At 45.3% G+C, this 19,159-nt stretch overlaps 2 protein-coding genes across 4 annotated transcripts in view; one reads left to right on the top strand and one right to left on the bottom strand.

Annotated features, from left to right (window-relative positions):
* LOC144124459 (uncharacterized) overlaps positions 1-19,159 on the top strand; it is a 94,324-nt gene that overhangs the window by 3,102 nt on the left and 72,063 nt on the right. The gene's annotated exons all lie outside the window — the stretch shown is intronic.
* LOC144124462 (uncharacterized) overlaps positions 1-19,159 on the bottom strand; it is a 99,487-nt gene that overhangs the window by 64,858 nt on the left and 15,470 nt on the right. The window contains exons 2-3 of one of the 3 annotated variants that reach the window (XR_013313179.1): positions 14,599-14,827; positions 5,963-6,250 (exon numbers count right to left, since the gene is read on the bottom strand). The gene's annotated coding sequence lies outside the window, so the exon portion shown is untranslated. Of the gene's footprint in view, positions 1-5,962; positions 6,251-12,208; positions 12,288-14,598; positions 14,828-19,159 lie in introns of those variants that run through there. The other 2 variants (XR_013313183.1, XR_013313180.1) reach the window with 2 other exon arrangements.

Here is a 19,159-nt window from a genome sequence, read left to right as displayed (position 1 = left end):
GAGGCGATAGTAGCGCCGTACTTAAGCTTTGGTATTGTCAATAAAAATCAGTTGGAAGTGCAGCATTTTGTCCTGTCGGATGTGTGTCTTTTTAGTCCCCGTTTTTTCGTGCTGCTTCCTTTTCTCAAAATGGATCATTACCATCTGGCCCAAACATCGGTGTTTTTGCATAGTTTACGGGACCTGTGTTTCCAGTGATGTAATTATGGACATTATGTTAGCCTTAAACCTTAAACAAATTGTGTGTGACTGCACCCGTAAAAATGCTCTGTTGGATTTGTTTTTTTATCAGTGATTTGTTCTCTAATGGTGAATTGAGAGTTGAACCTGGTATTTCGGATCACCATTTGTTGTTTTTTCTTGTCCTACTGATCACGTTAAAAGTACACGAAATTTGTCTGTTGCCTAAGTCCATGATTTTAATTGCTCTGACGACACTTCTTTTATTGACTATTTGGATGATGTGTTGATGTGTACCAATGAAGGTGGCACACACAGCTTATGGAAACGCCTAAAGAAGGGCGTTTTATTTTGCACCGCAAGTTTTGTACTTCGGCCAAAAATTAGAAACAAGCGTCGGAGCCACTGGGTGAGTCGTGATATTATTCATATGAAGCGGAGACTTAAACGTCTTAGGCGACATGTCGCTATATCTTCTCAGTATTTGCAGAAATTAAAACATGAATTAGCACAAGCACTGTCTATATCAAAATCCCGTTACTTTAAGGTCACTCTTCCTTCATTCATAAAAACAGATCCGAGCTAATTTTGGCGATACGTTGGTCAACAAAAGGAAGCCTTCAAAGAAATTAGAAGTGAGGATGGGAGCCTCGTCACTGATGTGAAGGATATAGCTCAACAGTTTAACATGTATTTTCAAAGTGTTTTCGGGAGCCTTTCAGATATGGTCGTTGATGCACTCAAACAATCCATCGATCCTAACGAAGTTCCTGTTATTTCCACAGAAGGGCTTCTCTCTTTGCTGCGTAAAATAAATATTCGGAAGGGCCATGGTCTGGACGACATTCCAAATGCCTTTTTAAAGCGTTACGCGCTCCAGATCTCGGAGCATCTGGCTAAACTTTTCACTTTGTCTCTACAAACCAGTGAGTTGCCAAAAGATTGGAAGAAGGTTCGTGTTGTGCCAATTCATAAAAAAGAGGACAAGTTACTCGTAACTAATTACCCACCGGTGTCTATTATCTCTACATCATGTAAGCTTCTAGAGCACATCGTGGCCTGCTTAAAGCTGACTTTTTAAATGAAAGAAATATTCTGTCACCTTCTCAGCACGGATTCAGGAAGGGTATGTCGACCATCACTCAACCAGTTACTATTGATGATTTTCTTAGAATGCTGGATAACACGGGACAGATTGATGTTCTTTTTTGGATATGGCTAAAGCTTTTGATAAGGTGCCGCATTCAAAGCTCCTTTATAAATTACAGTTACTTGGTATTCGGTTTTATCTTATTCAATGGGTCAAAGCATATTTAAGTGGTAGAACTCAGTGTGTTGATGTGAATGGTACTGTTTCTGAATCCCTTCTTGTTACTTCCGGTGTTCCCCAGGGTAATGTGTTAGGACCTTTGCTGTGTATAATACATATAAATGATTTAATAGACACCATTTTTCCGTCTGTGTCAATAAGATTGTTCGCAGATGACTGCGTTGTATATAAAGAAATAACATCAATTGGAGGCCATCAATTGCTTCAAGGATCTTTGCTCAAAATATGTCACTGGTGTAAGGAATGGAACATGGATTCAAATATAGATAAGGGTGTACTTCTCAGAGTTACGAGAAATAAAATGTTAGTGATTATCAATATTGCCTTCACGACCGCCACATTAGAGAGGTTTCACAATATAAATATCTAGGAACCGATTCACCTGGGTCACTCATATTTCTGAGATCTGTTCAGCCGCTTTTTCTAAGCTTTGTTTATTGAGACGTAAATTAAAACATTCATTCATTCATTCATTCATTCATTTATTGTACCCTTAAAGGCCCTTTTCGGGCATTACATAAGGGGGGGGGAGGAACAGTTGAAATACAAAGTAAAGAGAATAACAATGTTAATACAGTACAATACAACACAATGCAAAAGGATCTGGAATACACTGTGAAATGTTAAAATGCAGTTCTAATCAATACATGGTGGCGGATAGGCTAAATAGGGAATAGTAACAAGAAAAAATAAATGGTAAAAATCAAAGCATGAGGTTGTTTTTTTTTTCATTTGATGTAATGTTCGATTAGTGCGTCTCTAAATTTACTAGCGTCACGCTTGTTTACGATGTGATCTGGTAACTGGTTCCAATTTTCTATTGCTGTAGGTAAAAATGATTTATTGAAGGCTATTGTAGAACCATGTAAACGCTGAACACTCAGGGAATTGAAGAGGCGACGCGATGTTCGGATGGGAGGTAGGAGTAATGAGTCACGGAGGTAAGGAAAGTTGTAATACAATTTATGAAGAAGGCAAAGTCGTGAGATTTTTCGACGGTTCTCAAGTGGTAGCAGATTGAGTGTTGATTTAATCCTGGTGATGCTGTAGTATCTGTCATAATTTGAGGTGATGTAACGTGCTGCGCGGTTCTGAATAGCTTCTAGGGTGTTAATTAAGTACGCCTGATAAGGGTTCCATATAGAAGATGCATATTCAAGTTTACTACGGATGAAGGTTTCATATGCCAATTTACGGACAGAAGGAGGAGCCAAGTATAACGATCGTCTGATGAAGCCGAGTGATTTGGATGAATTGGCCGCTAATTTCAAGATGTGTTCGGACCAGGTTAAATTGCTGGAAATGATGACTCCGAGGTATCGCTAGGATTGCACGTTTGTTAATGTGTTTGAAAGCAATGAATAAGCGTAAGTGAGGCTGGAATGTTTGCGAGATACTTGCATGTATTGGCATTTTGAAATGTTTAGCGACATAAGCCACTCAGAGCACCATCGTTCAATTACGTTCAAGTCGTTCTGGAGTAATAATTGGTCCCTGTTAGTAGCAATGCGGCGATAAAGAATGCAATCATCTGCAAAGAGGCGAATTGTGGAAGAAATACCAGAGGGAAGATCATTAATGAAGGTGAGGAAAAGAAGAGGGCCAAGGACCGAACCTTGTGGTACACCAGACAGCACTTTAGTAGGACCTGAACAATGGTTGTCTATTACCGTGTACTGAGAACGATCTATTAGAAAACAGTGTATCCATGTTACAATTAGAGGGTCAATGGACAGACCGGAAAGTTTAGACATGAGACGATGGTGGGGCGCGCGATCGAAAGCCTTAGAAAAGTCTAAAAAAATGATGTCAGTTTGGATAGAAGAGTCCAGATTTAAGTGAAGATCAGTAGTCAATTCAAAAAGCTGAGTTTCGCAGGAGAGACCGGAGCGGAAACCATGCTGTTTAGTGAAAAAGAAAGAGTTATGATCGAGATGCGATGCGACTTGTGAGTAAATTATGTGTTCGAGAATTTTACAGGCAATGCATGTCAAGGAAATGGGGCGATAATTGGATGGGTCTGATCGGTTACCAGCCTTAAACACCGGCACAACTTTACTTATTTTCCAATATTTAGGTAGTTCTCCCGTTGATATAGACTGTTCAAAATTACTTTCAGGAATTGACTGGAAATGTCCTTGGTAATTTCGCGGGTATTCCATCAGGCCCAGGTGCGCTCGATGTTTTAAGATTGTCAATTAATTTTGTAATACCATCTGTTGTAATGCAAACTGGGGGCATCTGAGAAAAATTTGAGTCTGGAAATGTTGGTATGTTCAAGGGAGGTTCGTGGATGAAAACTGACGAAAAATATGAATTCATGACGTCTGAACGGTGTTCAGTGGGAACAGATGATCCATCTTGGTTGACCAAGGTGATGCTTTGTGAACGACTGGTGCTTGGTGTCAGTAAGGTCCAAAACTTCTTCGGGTTTGTGTGAATATTATTCATCAGGTCCTGGTGGAAGAACTTTTTTTTAGTGCTCCGTAACAAACCTATATATTGGTGAAGACATGCAAAGTATTTTTTCCATTTTGAAGGGAAATTCGAATTTTTTGCCTCACGGTAAAGTCGTTTTTTCTTTGTGATAGTCTTCTTAGCGCGCTAGTGTACCACGGTCTTCGAGCATCACCACGTATACGAATGAGGGGAACGTACGTGTCAACGAGTGATAATAGTTTGTTTTTATAAAGTAGCCAGTTATCATCCACTGTTCGACTACATGGCGATAATCGGAAGTGCGAAAAGAACTGGCTCAGCTCGATGTTGATCTTAGCGAAATCGGCTTTCTTGTAACTGCGGATGTATTTTATGGAAGGTTCACTGACGGGAATTGAAATCGAGAGATCAAAAAGCAACATTTTATGATCACTCAGGAAATCAACACATGACAATGACTGGATGAGTTCGGGATCTGAGGCAAAGATAAGGTCAAGAATGATTTTTCCACGGGTTGCTGTTTTAACTGTTTGGTAAGGTTAAATGAGAGAGTCATATCAAGAAATTCGTTCGACTGTTGAGAAGGTGCATGCAGATGATTCCATTCAATGTCTGGGAAATTGAAATCTCCACAAACCACGTGTTCAGCGTTTGAAAAGAGGGAATGCAAGTTCAAAAACACACTGTTAAGCTCGTCAATAAAAGAGCGATCACAATCAGGCGCGCGGTAGCAAGCAGTAATAATGACTGTAATTGACGGTAGGGATATTCGGACACACATTATTTCGTGACTGCAATTAAGTTTGACAGGAAATGAGGGTATACTAGATTTTATAAAAACAAGCACTCCACCTCCCCTGCGCCCCTCCCTGTCAAGCCTATGAATGGTGAACACTTTGTCATCATGAAGTAGCTCGCGGTTTTCGATGTCGGAACTTAGCCATGATTCAGTAAAAATGGCGATGTCGGTGTTGTTATCATGCAAGAGGGATTCTATGCCTTCTCTTTTTGATAAATAACTGCGGATGTTTGCGAGCATAACTGCCATGGTCTTATAAGCAGGTTTTCTATTGCGACCTTTTGAATAGGGAGGACGAGGGGAAAGCGCAGGCGTAGCCGCCGGCGATAACCGCTATGTCTTGGTCTCTGAAACGGAATCAGACTCGGCATCGTAGAAAAACTGCTTTTCGTTCATGACAAGTTTATCGAAGCGGATCTTGTACTTTCCACCATGCTTCTGAGCAAAATTGTATAGCTTTTGACGGGCTAATCGGACACGTGCTGAGTAGTCTTCTCGAATTGAGTAGGCTGAATTTTTTAGCTTCGGGGTAGCGGACAAAATATTTGTCTTATCTTTAAAGTTAGCAAATGCGGCAATGATGGGGCGGTTCTTTCCGGGTTTGAAACGGCCAAGTCTGTGAGCACGTTCAATCGCATTCTCACTGATAGTTATGTCTAGTTTCTTTGAGCAGACAGAGATTACATGCGACTCAGACCGTGTCCATGCTTCGTCACTGGCATCGGGAATTCCAAAGAACAGCAGGTTTGATCGGCGAATACGGTTTTCCGCGTCATCGCATTTGTCGTTCAACCGTTTATTGCGCTGTCAGTTTTTGCACACAATCTGAGTCTACATTGCTTGACCTCTGATTTTCTGCTTTTTCCAAAGCGTCTACCCGCAAAGAAAGGCTGCTCACAATGTTCTCGATGTTTGTCTGAGCTGAGCGGATAAGTAAGTTCTGAGAGTACGGAATTTTGTGCGACTTCTCATCGGGCTATTGCCTCAGCAATTGTTTCAAGTGAGACACCTGCGCCATTTTCGTCGGGTCCGGGATTGAGTTCCACATCACCAGACACGACAAGCCGTAAGTATACAGAACACGCATTGAGCGAGGACCAACATATATAACATAATAGACGACGGCAAAAATCACTCGTGTCTGGGGGGCACGACACCGCGAGAAAGAACGGATCACTAGTGCGTGCGCATGCAGCGTGCGGAAAGTAACTGACCTGCATTGCAAAGGGCATGTTCATGACCGTATCCTCTGCGGCGTCGTGCCCCAACTGATTCCAAGGTGTCGGTGGCTTTTCTAGTAGTCGAGTAACGCCTCCCGCGCAGATAGCGGGGTTAGGTTACCAGACAGGTGGTTGGTAGAGTGCTGCAAATGGCGGGCGGGAAGTGGCCTCAGCTGCAGGATAATTCTTTGCCCGTAGGTTCCAAGCAGATCCGTTGCTGTGGTCAGCCGGGAAATCGCTGTCGCTGGCGTTGAAGACGAGCGTTATGCTCCACAGGATAGCCTGCATTGCAAAGGGCATGTTCATGACCGTATCCTCTGCGGCGTCGTGCCCTAAATCATACTCCTAAAAATATTAAGCTTTTGGCTTACAAAACTTTTGTCAGGTCCAAACTTGAATACGCTTCTGAAATTTGGGACCCGCACACCAAGAAAGATATCAAGTAGAGCTCATCCAGAGGAAGGCAGTACGTTTCATTTTCCATAAATATAGAAGGTCTGACTCTCCAACACAGCTCATGAAAGGCAATAACATTCCGTTGCTCCGTACACGCAGAAAAGTTAACCGTACTTCTTTCCTTCACAAAATTATAGCTGGTAAGCTTAGCATTTCTCCCCCTTCATTCCTCAGGCACTCCACTGCTCGAAGGACCCGCCATAGTAGGGAGCACTCCTTACAGCCTCTTTTTGCCAAAACAAACGCTTTTAAGCAGTTTTTTCCCTCAAACAATAGCAGATTGGAACGCACTGCCTGAATAGATTTTTAGCTCTCCTAACGTGGAACAGACGATAAAAACTTTTTTGCTCAACTAAAAAGAAAGTGACTATTTTTTGCCCTTTTTTAAGCATGTATTTTTTCTCTTTGCTATGTTCATCTTTTCGGTTTCGTTTTTGCTGTGTGTCACACGCAATGTTTTCACGTGGTGTTGTGATTTGTGTTTTTTCATGCCCCTCCTACTTGGGCCAATGCTGGCCTGCAGTATTTTGAAATAAATAAATAAATAACCCACTCGATGACGGCGGTTGTAGACTTCCTGCTGAGAGGTCTGGGAAGCGAGTAGCCGGGAGCGTGCAAGTTGGCGGGCGTGGTCAGCGCGAGCAATGGAGTCCTGGGCGTATGCAGATGGCGGAGCAGTAGAAGTGGGAAGCAGCCTGTCCAGTGGCAGCAGTGGCTCGCGGCCGCACAAAAGATTAAAAAGGGAGTAACCGGCAGTGTCATGGCGGGAGGAGTTGTAGGCGAAGGTCACATAGGGGATTGCAGTAGTGTTGAAATCTGGGTCAGTTGGTACATGTTAAGGAGTAAAACCAGTCAAAAGACGGAACACAGCGAAGAGACGAGGCACACACACGACGACTGGACTAGCAACTGTGCTTTATAGAAGAAAACAGTCTCCCAGGAAAAGTGGCAAAGTTTGCGCAGCTCAGTTAACAATAATCTACATCCAAAGATAATGTGATCTAACGCCGTTGCGAAAGGAAGCTAAGTTCCTTCTGCATGAGGTAGATAGAAGGACTGCTGATGCAATCATCTCCTTGAATACTAATGAGGAACGCTTCGAGGATTTCGCGCTCAACTTTTCCCTTGCCTCTGCCGACAATACTAACATTGGAAAATAGCGGGTAGCACCCGCATTCCCGGCAATGTCGAGGCAAGTTAGCGCCGTCAGTAGGGGACAGAGAGTTGTGGTATTCTCTTAGTCTGTCATTAATACATCGGCCTGTTGCCCAATGTACACTTTTACACAGGTCAACGAAATTTTGTTAACCACACCTGTGGCACAGTTGACGTAGCGGTTTTCATGCTGCGTCGAACAAACCGGCCGATAAGTCCTGCCACGTGCAACACGTGAGCACAGGCGTGAAAGCTTGCAAGGAGCTGAAAACACAACATTGACGCCCTGCTTTCCGGCGACCTTTTTGATGGTGTGGGCGACTTTGTGCACATAAGGCATGACTTCAAAATTTCTCTTTTCCACTGCCTTTGGGTCAACCCTTTTGACGTCTCGAACCTTTATCTTTTGCAAGAGCGTTTCGGCCACTGCCCTCCGAAGTTCTTTTGGAAAACCGGCAGCCTCCAAACGTTCATACTGGATATCGAAGCTAGTCTTCATGCTGTGATGGCAACTTCCGTGCTTCCGTAGTGCACTGCAAAAGAGTTGACCCAAAGACAGTGGAAAAGAGAAATTTTGAAGTCATGCCTTATGTGCATAAAGTCGCCCACACCCTCAAAAAGGTGGCCGGAAAGCAGGGCGTCAATGTTGTGTTTTCAGCTCCCTGTAAGCTTTCACGCCTGTGCTCACGTGTGCACGTGGCAGGACTTATCGGCCGGTTTGTTCGACGCAGCATGAAGAGAGAGAGAGAGAGAGAGAATGAAAAGGAAACGCAGGGAGGTTAACCAGATGTGAGTCTCCGGTTTGCTACCCTACACTGGGGATGGGGGATAGGGGTTAGAAAGATGACAGAGAGGAAAACGCAAAAAAAAACATTAAGTCTTTGAGCGCCATCACAGCTTCGCCGTAGAGACGCCACGCTTTTATATCGACTTTGGTTGGGTATTGCCTTTACTAAAGCCTATGCCTTCCGCATAGGGATGACCGACACCCCAACCTGTGACCACTGCGGCCATGAAGAATCAATTGGCCATATATTGTGCTCCTGCCCGCAGTACAGTCCACAGAGGGCATGCCTTAGCCACGAACTTGACCAACTGGACGACCAACCGCTATCCGAAAAAAGAATTCTACAACATCGAAAGGACCTACCGTCGCAGAAGAAGGCCGTTCAAGCGCTTTTGCGCTTCTTACAATCTACCGGCCTGTGTGAAAGACTTTAGCTGGAACGCCTTGTGTGTGTCTCCACGCAGCATGAAAACCGCTACGTCTACTGTGCCACAGTTGTGGTTAACAAAATTCCGTTGACCTGTGAAAAAGTGTACATTGGGCAAACAGGCCGATGTATTAATGACAGACTAAGAGAACACCACAACTCTCTGTCCCCTACTGACGGCGCTAACTTGCTTCGACATTGCCGGGAATGCGGTTGCTACCCGCTATTTTCCAATGTTAGTATTGTCAGCAGAGGCAAGAGAAAACTTGAGCGCGAAATCATCGAAGCGTTTCTCATTAGTATTCAAGGAGATGATTGCATCAGCAGTCCTTCTATCTACCTCATGCAGAAGTAACTTAGCGTCGTTTCGCAACGGCGTTAGATCACAGCTTATCTTTAAATGTAGATTGTTGTTAACTGAGCTGCGCAAACTTTGCCACTTTTCCTGGGAGACTGTTTTCTTCTATAAAGCACAGTTGCTAGTCCAGTCGTCGTGTGTGTGCCTCGTCTTTTGCTGTGTTCCGTCTTTAGACTGGTTTTACTCCTGAACATCCTCACATAGGGGCGAGCGGTATCCCAGTCGCGATGGTCCGGAGAAACGTACATAGCCAGCATATCGGTGAGAGTGCGGTTGAGGCGTTCTGTGAGGCTGTTTGTCTGCGGGTGGTAGGCGGTGGTGAGCTTATGTTTTGTAGAGCACGACCGAAGAATGTCAGCGACAACTCTGGACATAAAGCATCGGCCTCGGTCTGTAAGAAGTGGACGGGGAGCACCATGATGTAGGATGAGGTCGGTCAAAAGAAAATCGGCAGCATCAGTAGCAGTACTGGTGGGGAGTAGAGTAGCGTAGGGGAGTACTAGCATAACGAGAAGCGTAGTCTGTGGCAACAGCTACCCATCTGTTTCCCGAGGTGGATTCCGGAAACGGTCCGAAAAGGTCTTAGCCGACGCGATCGAATGGTTCGGGTGGCACGTCAATGGACTGAAGCAGACCGGCTGGCATTGGTGGGACGTTTCCGGCGCTGGCACTCCTCGCAGGCAGCAACACAAAGCGGCGTACACAGCGGTAGAGTTGTGTTGTGTTAGGTTTAATGGCGCATAAGCATCTTAGGCTATCATGCGCCAAGCTCAAGGTATAAGGAATTTTTTTCTGCAGATTTTTACAAAGATAAAAAATTATGGCGGTGTGGAGCGCTTGAAAAGGTATTTCCTTCTACCTAGTATTCAGAACAAAAACAAGATATATAAATGGCTAACATTGAAGGTTGCAAAGGAGGTCGGGTAACCTCATCAGCCGTCCATGACTGGGCAAGGACTCGAGGCCCCCAACCAATGAAAACAACAGCAACCTCAGCCCTTTTCTCTGGAATGAGAAAGTGGTTGAGGTGTACTAAAACACAAACAGACCAGTGCGTAAAAAACTTTAGAGCCTCTTGAAAAGTTCGGTTTCTTTAAGCAAGCTAAAAACACATGACATATCAATAATTGCATCATCTCCTAAAAGCTGTGCAGGGTGAAAAGGAATGCATTCGGTGTAGAATTTAGTAAAGTACTTTTTCCTTAGTTGTTCTAGTTTCGCACAAGAAAATAAAATGTGGTTAATTGCAAATTCGTCTCCGCATTCTTCGCATACAGGTTGATCTTTTTTTGTCAGTAGAAAATTGTGTGTGAGGTGCGTGTGTCCTATACGAAGATGGCAGATAATCACTTCCTTAAAACGTTCCTGGTGGGTGCAGGACTTCCATTCACTTATAACTGGCTTGACATTGTGTAGTTTGTTTTTTACTTCGTAGTTCCACGCGGACACGTAGTTCCACGCGGACTGCCATTTCTGCCTTATTTTACAATGTATTAAGTTAATGCAATCTTTTAACGGAATATTTTCTTTCTTTATTTGCTTGTCACGCGCTTGCGCAGCGCATAAGTCTGCTCTCTCGTTGCCTTTAATTCCTACATGGCTTGGTACCCAGCAGAGTTTTAGGTTTTGTCCTTTATCTGTGCCTATTACTATGTTGTGTATGATATCTCCAAGTATAGTGGTGACTGCATTTCTAGAGTGGAGAGCTGTAAGTAAACTTAGCGAGTCGGTATAAATAACACTGTTTTTGAGGTTCTCCTCTACTATTTGCTGAATGGCTACAGAGACGGCGTAACATTCGGCAGTGAAGATTGATGCACACTGTGGAAGCCTTACTGTCTGATTGCAATTCCCTTGTACCACTGCACTTCCAACGTAAGCATCTGTTTTTGAGCCATCTGTGTAAAAAGCACTGAAGGCACTGCATTTTTCCTCGAGTGCAAGAAATTCTTGCTGAATATGTTTCTGTGGGGTTTGTTTTTGTTTTTTTACAGAACTGCGTAAGAGTAAAATCGCAGATAGTAGGAAAATGATACCATGGAGGCAGCGGATCGCGTCTTCGAGCAATGTCAGGTAATGTGTCCAGTAGGTCGAGGTTTTGCCACATCTCTTCAAAACGCAAGAGTAGTGTTCAAGTAGTCTGTGGTTTGTTGCTAAAGAGTTTTCTAGATGGGACTTTGTTGCTATTTGGTGACAGGTATGTTTAGGCAGTGAACGGATTTCTGGGATGTATGAACACGTTAGCATCGTTCTTCTGTCTATAAGTGATGCTTCGTTAGTTTCTACATACTGTTTATGGGCGACGTCCTATATGCACCAGTGAAAAGACGCAAACCTAAATTATGCACTGGATCCACTCGTTTAAGATACGATGGTCTTCCTGACCCATAAACTATATATCCGTAATCTAAGGTAGAACGAACAACACACCGATAAATTTGTAACAGGCACATCCTATCAGAACCCCCGTGTTTCCGGGAAAGTACTTTAAGTATGTTCAAAGACTGGAAGGCTTTCTTTTTTAGAGCATTAATATGTGGTAGGAATGTCAACTTCTTGTCAAAAATAATGCCCAGAAATTTTACTTCATTTTTTATAGGCAGTTCGATTTTGTCGGCCAGAGTGGACGATGCATGCACGAGCGGTTCCGAGAACATGCCAACAATGTGAAATAAATGCGGAAAACTTTGGCAATTCACTGCCGTGGCTGTGAATATGAGGGTGACGGCCATTGTGCTCCGGACTTCCCACAATCTGTAATTATCGACTGGCATCCTTCGCAAATCACAAGGGAGATATTAGAAGCGCTAGAGATTGATAGAACAGGCAGTGGTTGCGTAAGCACGCCATCAATCGGCCTTTCAAAAAAGGAAATGATGTATCTGAGCGGGTATGAGTGACATGACTTTTTGTATGCTGCTGTCATTGTTAGTTTCTGTCTTCCCCCTTTCATGTGCCTATATATCTTTCGATGTTTCCAATAAACGTCAGTTGGAAGTTAGCGCTTGTCGTTCGTCTTTCTTTGCGTCCGTGTCTTTTTCGCGCTTTTCGACTTACGAAGCTGGGCTGTTTGGTCGGGACGGAGGTCGGTAGCCATCATAGCCATCAGGCGTCTGTCGACAGAGGAGACTGCCGGCGCAAGGTGGCGATGTCTTGAAGAGGGGGGGGGGGGGGGGCAGCGTAGCGACGTGGCAAGGAGCGAGAGGGGATAGCGTAGCCACGCAGATGCCGGACAGGACCACTTGAGAAGAGACGCCGAAGTTGAGGAAAGACAGAGAGAGGGCGTTGGCTTGGACGGTGGCGATGGTATAAGGTAGAGCAACGTTACGGATCAGCAGGAGGTCAAGATTGGTCAAGAGGTCAAGAGATAGTCGCCATCGGGAACTCAGCGAGAGGGGGTCAGTGGAACAAAAGAGGCGGTTCGGGATGACAGGCGAGCATATTCGGTACTGAACAGTCGCAGTGAGACATCGACTGGTTCTGAATCCAGCAGTGGAAGTTCGAGGTGTAGGACACCCTCCGAGCAGTCAATGAGGGGGGAATGTTCAGTCAAAAAATCCAAGCCGAGGATAAGGTCATGGGCACAGGTGGTCAGCACGGTGAACTGAACCGGTACACTCTGGCCGGCAATACTAACGCGCGCGGTACACATAGCGTCCACAGCAGGCGTGCCACCATCCGCGACACGCACACGGGACATGACAGGCGTGAGGACTTTGCGGAGGCGACGGCGGAGGGCAGCACTCATCACTGATACATGAGCACCGGTGCAAATCAGGGCACGCACAGAAACACGGTCGATAGTGACGTCCAGGAGGTTAGGTCGAGTGATCTAGAGAGGATTTGTGGTCCAGGTCATTGATGCAGCGTCAGATCCGGGAGCTCCATCATTTAATTTTCCAAATGGGAGCGGCTGTCAGAAGGCGACTGGGGGGAACGAGAGCGGCGGCCCTGCGGCGACTGAGAGCGGAAGAATCGGCGTGGAGGGGGAACGGCTGCTTCAGACGGGGCTCGGGACGAGAAATTGCGGGACGAGGCGGGACTGTAGAAGGAGGGGAACACGGTGCGGGTTGATGAAGACCATGATGTGCGGCAATGGCTGGCGATGTGGCCAATGCGAGAGCACCGAAAGCAAATGGGGCGGTCGTCCGCCGTGCGCCACTCATTGGGATTGCTGTAACGCGGCGGAGAATAATAGATGCGACGAAAAGCAGAGAGAGGTGGCTGGGGGGTGTCCGGGCTTCTGATGGCGCACACTGCCGGAGGGAGGTTCAGGTTAGCGAGTTCCTGCCGCACGACGACCTGAATCAGCGACACGGCGGGTAGAGTGTTACCAGGTGCAGGCGGACAGGGCATCACAGGCGCAAGGGCTTCCATTTCGCGGCGAAGAATCCGGTTGACGGTGTCGGCGACGGGGACATCATCGGAGGACGCACGGAACGCGCGGTGAAGAATCCGGGTGACGGTGTCGGCGACGGGGACATCCTCGGAGGACGCACGGAAAGGTAATCGCTCTTCCTCGCAGGAAGCGGAGGCGGCTGTATTAGGGAGCCGAGAGAACTGCTGTGGAATTCGGCGGCTTTTAACCTGCTCGAAGCGACGGCATTCTTTTATGATTGTGTCCACGGTAGTACAGTCTTTGCAAGCAATTAAGTTAAAAGCATCATCCGCAATCCAACAGGATAGATAAGCGGGCGAGTTGGTGATACATAATGCAAAAAAACAGCGCGAACAAACGACTCGGAGAACATCTCAATTCATTAGAATCTAATCGCTCCACTAATCTAGTTGATCATTGCCGAGAGTGTCAATCATGTTTTCCGTCCTTGCATTTTACTGACATTTTGTACAAACACCCCGACCAGTTGACCAGGGAAATTATCGAGGCGTATAACATGACAAAGAAACCAAGATTATGTGTCAGCCAACCATCCCTGCTCCTGCGTGACTGTGAGGTTGCATATCTGGACATCACATAGTAACACATGCGTTCTGATTTTGTGTTTTTTTCGTTTTCTGTTTCCTTTTATAAGTGTGCTTCCTGTGATTAAACTTTAGTTGAGAGTCAGCGCTTGTTCCTGTGTATTCTTCGTCTGTCCCCGTTTGTTCGCGCTGTTTTTTTGCATTATCCGCAATCCCTTTCAGAACATGGCCCACCTTTCATGCCAGACTCGGTCATGGCGGCGTCAATTTATGGCAAAGCGCCAAGTCATCTTGGATATATGCAACATAGCTTTCTGTTGACGACTGGGCGCGCGACGCGAGCTGCTTTCTCGCAGAGAGCTTCCGGTCACCGGGTCTGTGAAAGTACGGAGCTTTTCTTTAAAAGTGTGCCAGCTCGTCAATTCGTATTCGTGGGTTTCGTACCAGACCCGGGCCGTGCCACTAAGATAGAAGATAGCATTCGCCAGCATCACGGTGGGATCCCACCGGTTACAGGTGCTCACTCGTTCATATAGGCTGAGCCAGTCGTCGACATCGGTGCCGTCGTTCCCAGAAAATGTACCGGGGTAACGAGGAGGAGCCATGACCAGGAAGGGAGCAGCAGGAGTGGTTCGTGACTCGCCGGGTGGAGCCATGATGGTAGCAGGCCCGGCCTGACGACCGCTTCGGAGCTGCGTGGCGTGGAGATCGTCCACCAGGCACCTCCACCAAAGATGTTACGTGGCCCGAAGTCTAGGCAGGCACAAGGACGACCGGAGCACAGGGGACAGATCACAGCGAACACTGAGCGGACAGCGCGCACACACCGGACACTTCCTCCACGCTTCTTTACGAAGATTATCCGTTGCAATATAAGAGCAGTAATAGTCCGTCGAATGCTAACTGGTTATACCTTCAAGGAAACGAGAACAAAAAACATTCAGTTAAGCTCTCCGCAAGGAAAACACGATTGCAAAAACAAGTAATTTTCTTCTCGAAGGGCACAATCAGCACGCGCAACTGTGTGGGAAAGCCGTGCGGGCGTGGCAGTTGCGCCTACAGGGCCATCGTAGTACGGTGACATCACGAAACCGTGGAAAGGCTACACAAGTCTAAATGGTGTTGGCCCAACTCACGAAACAAAAACGTCTTATTAACCTCCTGAAAGAGCTTGAAATGGCTTCACGTGTCTTGCGCTCGATTGAAATGTCTCATAAACGTCGGTGACGAGAAGCTTTTTAGGAACTTCTTTAGGACGTCTGCAGTAGCACGTTTCTTAAGAAAGGTTTCTAAACCATGTAATTCAAGCCCACATTAAGAAGACGCTCCTATACGTTCAGACAAATGGCAGAAAGCTGCCACCGTGGGTTAAATATGGGGTGTAAATCAATGCAAGCGTTTCCAACTTTCACATGTTTCATTCCAACCAATGAATGAAACATATGCGCGTTACGCCGATATTTTTACATCGACGAGCAGGCGCACAGGTGCAAAAGGCCGCGCTTCGTACTCAAACTCTGAAAGCGCGTTTTGCCGTCGAGATGAGACAGATGTTGCGCCATTTCTTCCCCCAAAAATCAATTTTAATTTAATTCCATATGCAGTCCGAAATCACGTTAGTCACAGTCCACATCGAATTCACTAGCCCACCATTGTTAAGGCTGGATTTCAGTTAGGTGAATTATAAAATTTGTTTCCTCTTGCGAACAGCTCTTTGTTCCGGCTCGGCTGGCCACAAGCGGCGAATGCAGCCATCGCCGAGTTGGTGCAGCCCGCTCGCGCGCATTCTTCTCTGCGCATCCTGAACGTCGCAGCTTGCTGTTTGGTGTCGCTCGGCTCGGTGGCGATACGGTATATACTCTGTCTACGTGGTTTTAACCGTTTCTTCTTTTTGCAAGTTGCAAGTGCTCAGCTTTACATTACAGTATGAGATGCAGTTTATTGTTTTTACGTTGTTTATTTGCGGTTGCTTGCTACGCGCGAGAAGTGAACGCTCCTAACTTTTCTCTGCCCTGTTTGTCTCGCGCTAGTGGGCGCTTCACGCTGCTGTTTACAGTTTTCTGAACCTCGTTTTGCGCAAAAGTAAGTCACCTTCCATTTCTCGTGTGCGATGAAAGCATAAACCTTACGGCAGCTAAGCCACTAATGCGCATGACTGAACCGACGGCTAGTGTGTCGCTCCTTTGGTTTACGAATCACAAACGTGGGTCAGCCGATCTTTTCATAACATAGTGTAACGTTCTATGTACGAAAACAGGATGTTTCCATGGGCTTCAGATCCCGTTAAGTGGGTATAGCTAGGTTGCTCTCGCATATTTAACATCCTCTATGAGCCGCTTTCTTACGAAGGCCGTCAATAAACTGGAAAACAAGAAAAATCAAGTGTCATCATCTGTGCTAGCAACGTGACATAGCTTCAAACAGGCCAGCTTTATTTAAACGCAGCTAGGAAAGGTGCGATTTTTTTCTGGAAGTCTGCTCGATTGCATCCTGGCAAGATTTTATTCTTGCCAGCAACTCTCTTTTGTCCTCGTCCGTGTTTAAATTCAACTTAATGGGATTACCATCAGTGGCACTTATGTTAATGAGGCTTTGGCTATGCTTGTAATTTATTTATTTTGTTTATTTATTCACTATAATACCTTCAAGGCCCCATGGGGCGTTAGAGAAAGGAGTGGAATAAACAAAAGAAAAGTGGTCATGACGCAGCAAACTCGCTCAAAAAACTAACTCACTCAACAACTTACCTTGTCGAAAAAAAATTTAATACCGCAAAGAAAACCGTAAGCTTACACAAGATATAAGATCGGATTAGGTAACAAGGCAGATTAGTCAGACACTATGTTTTATTTTTTAAACAAACACGTGTCAGAAATATCGGCGACCAAGGTGACAAGATGGTTCCAATCGCTGGCCGTCTTTGGTATAAATGAGTTCAAATATGCATTGGACCGGCATATGCTATGCGAAAATTATGGAGATGATCTCTGCAAGGTTCTATAAGAGATGGCGCAGATAGAAGATCCCGTTTTAACTGGTGATTGTGGTAGTAAATTTTGAAAAGTTAGCATTCGCGAGTAATTTCTACAAAGAGAAAGGCTAAAAAAGGTTCAAAGTACTTTTCACTGCCGTTTCGCTAGCAGTGCGGGAAAAGTTAGACAATATAAATCAGGCGCTACGGTTCTGTACTGATTCTAATTGGTTAGTAAGAGTTTCGAGTCCCTGGTCCCACCCAGAGCACGCGTATTCGATTCCAATCGCAGTAAGGTTTTGCAGAGTAGTAGCTTTAAAGAAGGTGGAGCCATAGGAAAGTTACGACACAAGTAGCCAAGCGTGCGGTTAACATTTTTAACAATATAATCGACATGCGCCTACTATGAAAGGCTAGCAGTTATAAGAACGCCTAAATAATATTACATTGTTACTTGCTCAAGTACAGAGCCTGCAATATGGTAGGGACTAAGATTCATGTTAGCAGACCAGTGTGAAAGATGCAAAACATCACATTTGTTAATATTCATTTTCAGAAGCCAAGTGTCCAACTGGTTACCTTATTTAAGTCACATTGCAGTATTGATTTCATTTTTTCGTTTCATTTCATTTTTATTTACACCATAAAGATGTGGGAAGGCACAGGCAAAAAGCGAACAACTTTCGCTTGAAGACAATCCGAGCCCCCAGTATATGGCATACAGCGAGCATACAGCAAAATAAAATATTAACATATCAGTTCCTTCTCTGGTAACAGTACATGATCCACATATTATACAGTATACTGCATACATGGCATACAGCAAGCACACAACAAATATTAACACAAGAAATTCGTACATGAGCAACAATAGCAAGAGAACGAACAAATACACAAGTTATGTATCACGCTTCCGCCATTCATATTTGATGATCTACGACAGGAACCTGGCTTTGATGGAACGGGAGCTAAACTTTTCCGCCTGTACGTCTCTGGAATATAAGTCGCGGTATAGTAGAACGCAACATCTGGCGTCAAAGCTGAGTTCTAGAACTTGGAACATGCCAAAATTTTAGACATCGAAACTGATAAGTGGGAACATTTACCATTAAATCGCTGAACTGTAACAACACATCCTGATTATTATTGACATTTTATACCTAATACTTCAACAATATTCATATAAATTATGTACAGGGACAATACTGAAGCGTTTAAAAAGTCTGTGCGTATGGGCACAAAAATCCACGTTTGCATTACAGCGAACTGCCCCTTTTTGCAGAAAGTATATTTTGCCAACAATACTGTGTAGAATTCTCCCATACTAAAAAGCAGTAATTAAGATGAAAGAAAGAGGACGTTATAGATCGTAATCTTTATGGAAAGAGGAAAAAAACAGCAAAATTTAGCGAGTATTCCGGCACTTGAAAATTGTGCTTCGACATGCTCAAAGTGGGCACACATGATATATTCGCGTTAATAAAAAACACCTACAGTTTTTATTGTTTCAACAAATGTTATTCACTATTACCAATATATGGTCGCAGTTTATTGGTGCCACACGCTGTCGCGGATAGAAATGGACAGCTTTTGTTTTTTGCGGTATTAAAGAGTAGCGAGTTGAGTTCACTCCATTTGTTTAATTCCACCAGGGTGTCATTAACTGTGCCCACCAGTGACTGCGTGTCCCTGCCTTGTAAGAACAGGCTAGTATCGCCTGCATAGATAACGTAGTTAGGGCTATTGCTTATAGAAGTAATGTGGTTAATATACAAAATGAAAAAACCCCGCAGGGGGGCGTCTGCAGCTTGCAGGCGTCGCGACGGTGTGTGGCGACACCGCGGGTTCCCGAGCATCCGCAGGGACATCCCCGCAAGGGGATGATGGTGAACAGTGCATCACCACGGACCCGAGCACCCACGTTTCGCCATGCGTGGCATCGCCGTGTCCGGGGAAAAGGGGATCCTGGTGGTTGAGCCGATGCCGAGCGTTTGGACCTTTAGGGCCCCTCGGCGGAGGCAACACATGACCTTGGCCCCAGCTTCCTGTAGACGGCACCTTCGGCCTGACCCGACCGGGGGAAATCGGCAGTCGCCTTTTCCTATTCTCCACTT

Source organism: Amblyomma americanum, chromosome 3 (genome assembly GCF_052857255.1).
Source record: "Amblyomma americanum isolate KBUSLIRL-KWMA chromosome 3, ASM5285725v1, whole genome shotgun sequence".
In the NCBI taxonomy this organism is placed as follows: Eukaryota; Metazoa; Arthropoda; class Arachnida; order Ixodida; family Ixodidae; genus Amblyomma; species Amblyomma americanum.
The sequence above is the reverse complement of the archived record's forward strand: the minus strand, read 5'-3'. Positions and strand labels throughout refer to the sequence as shown.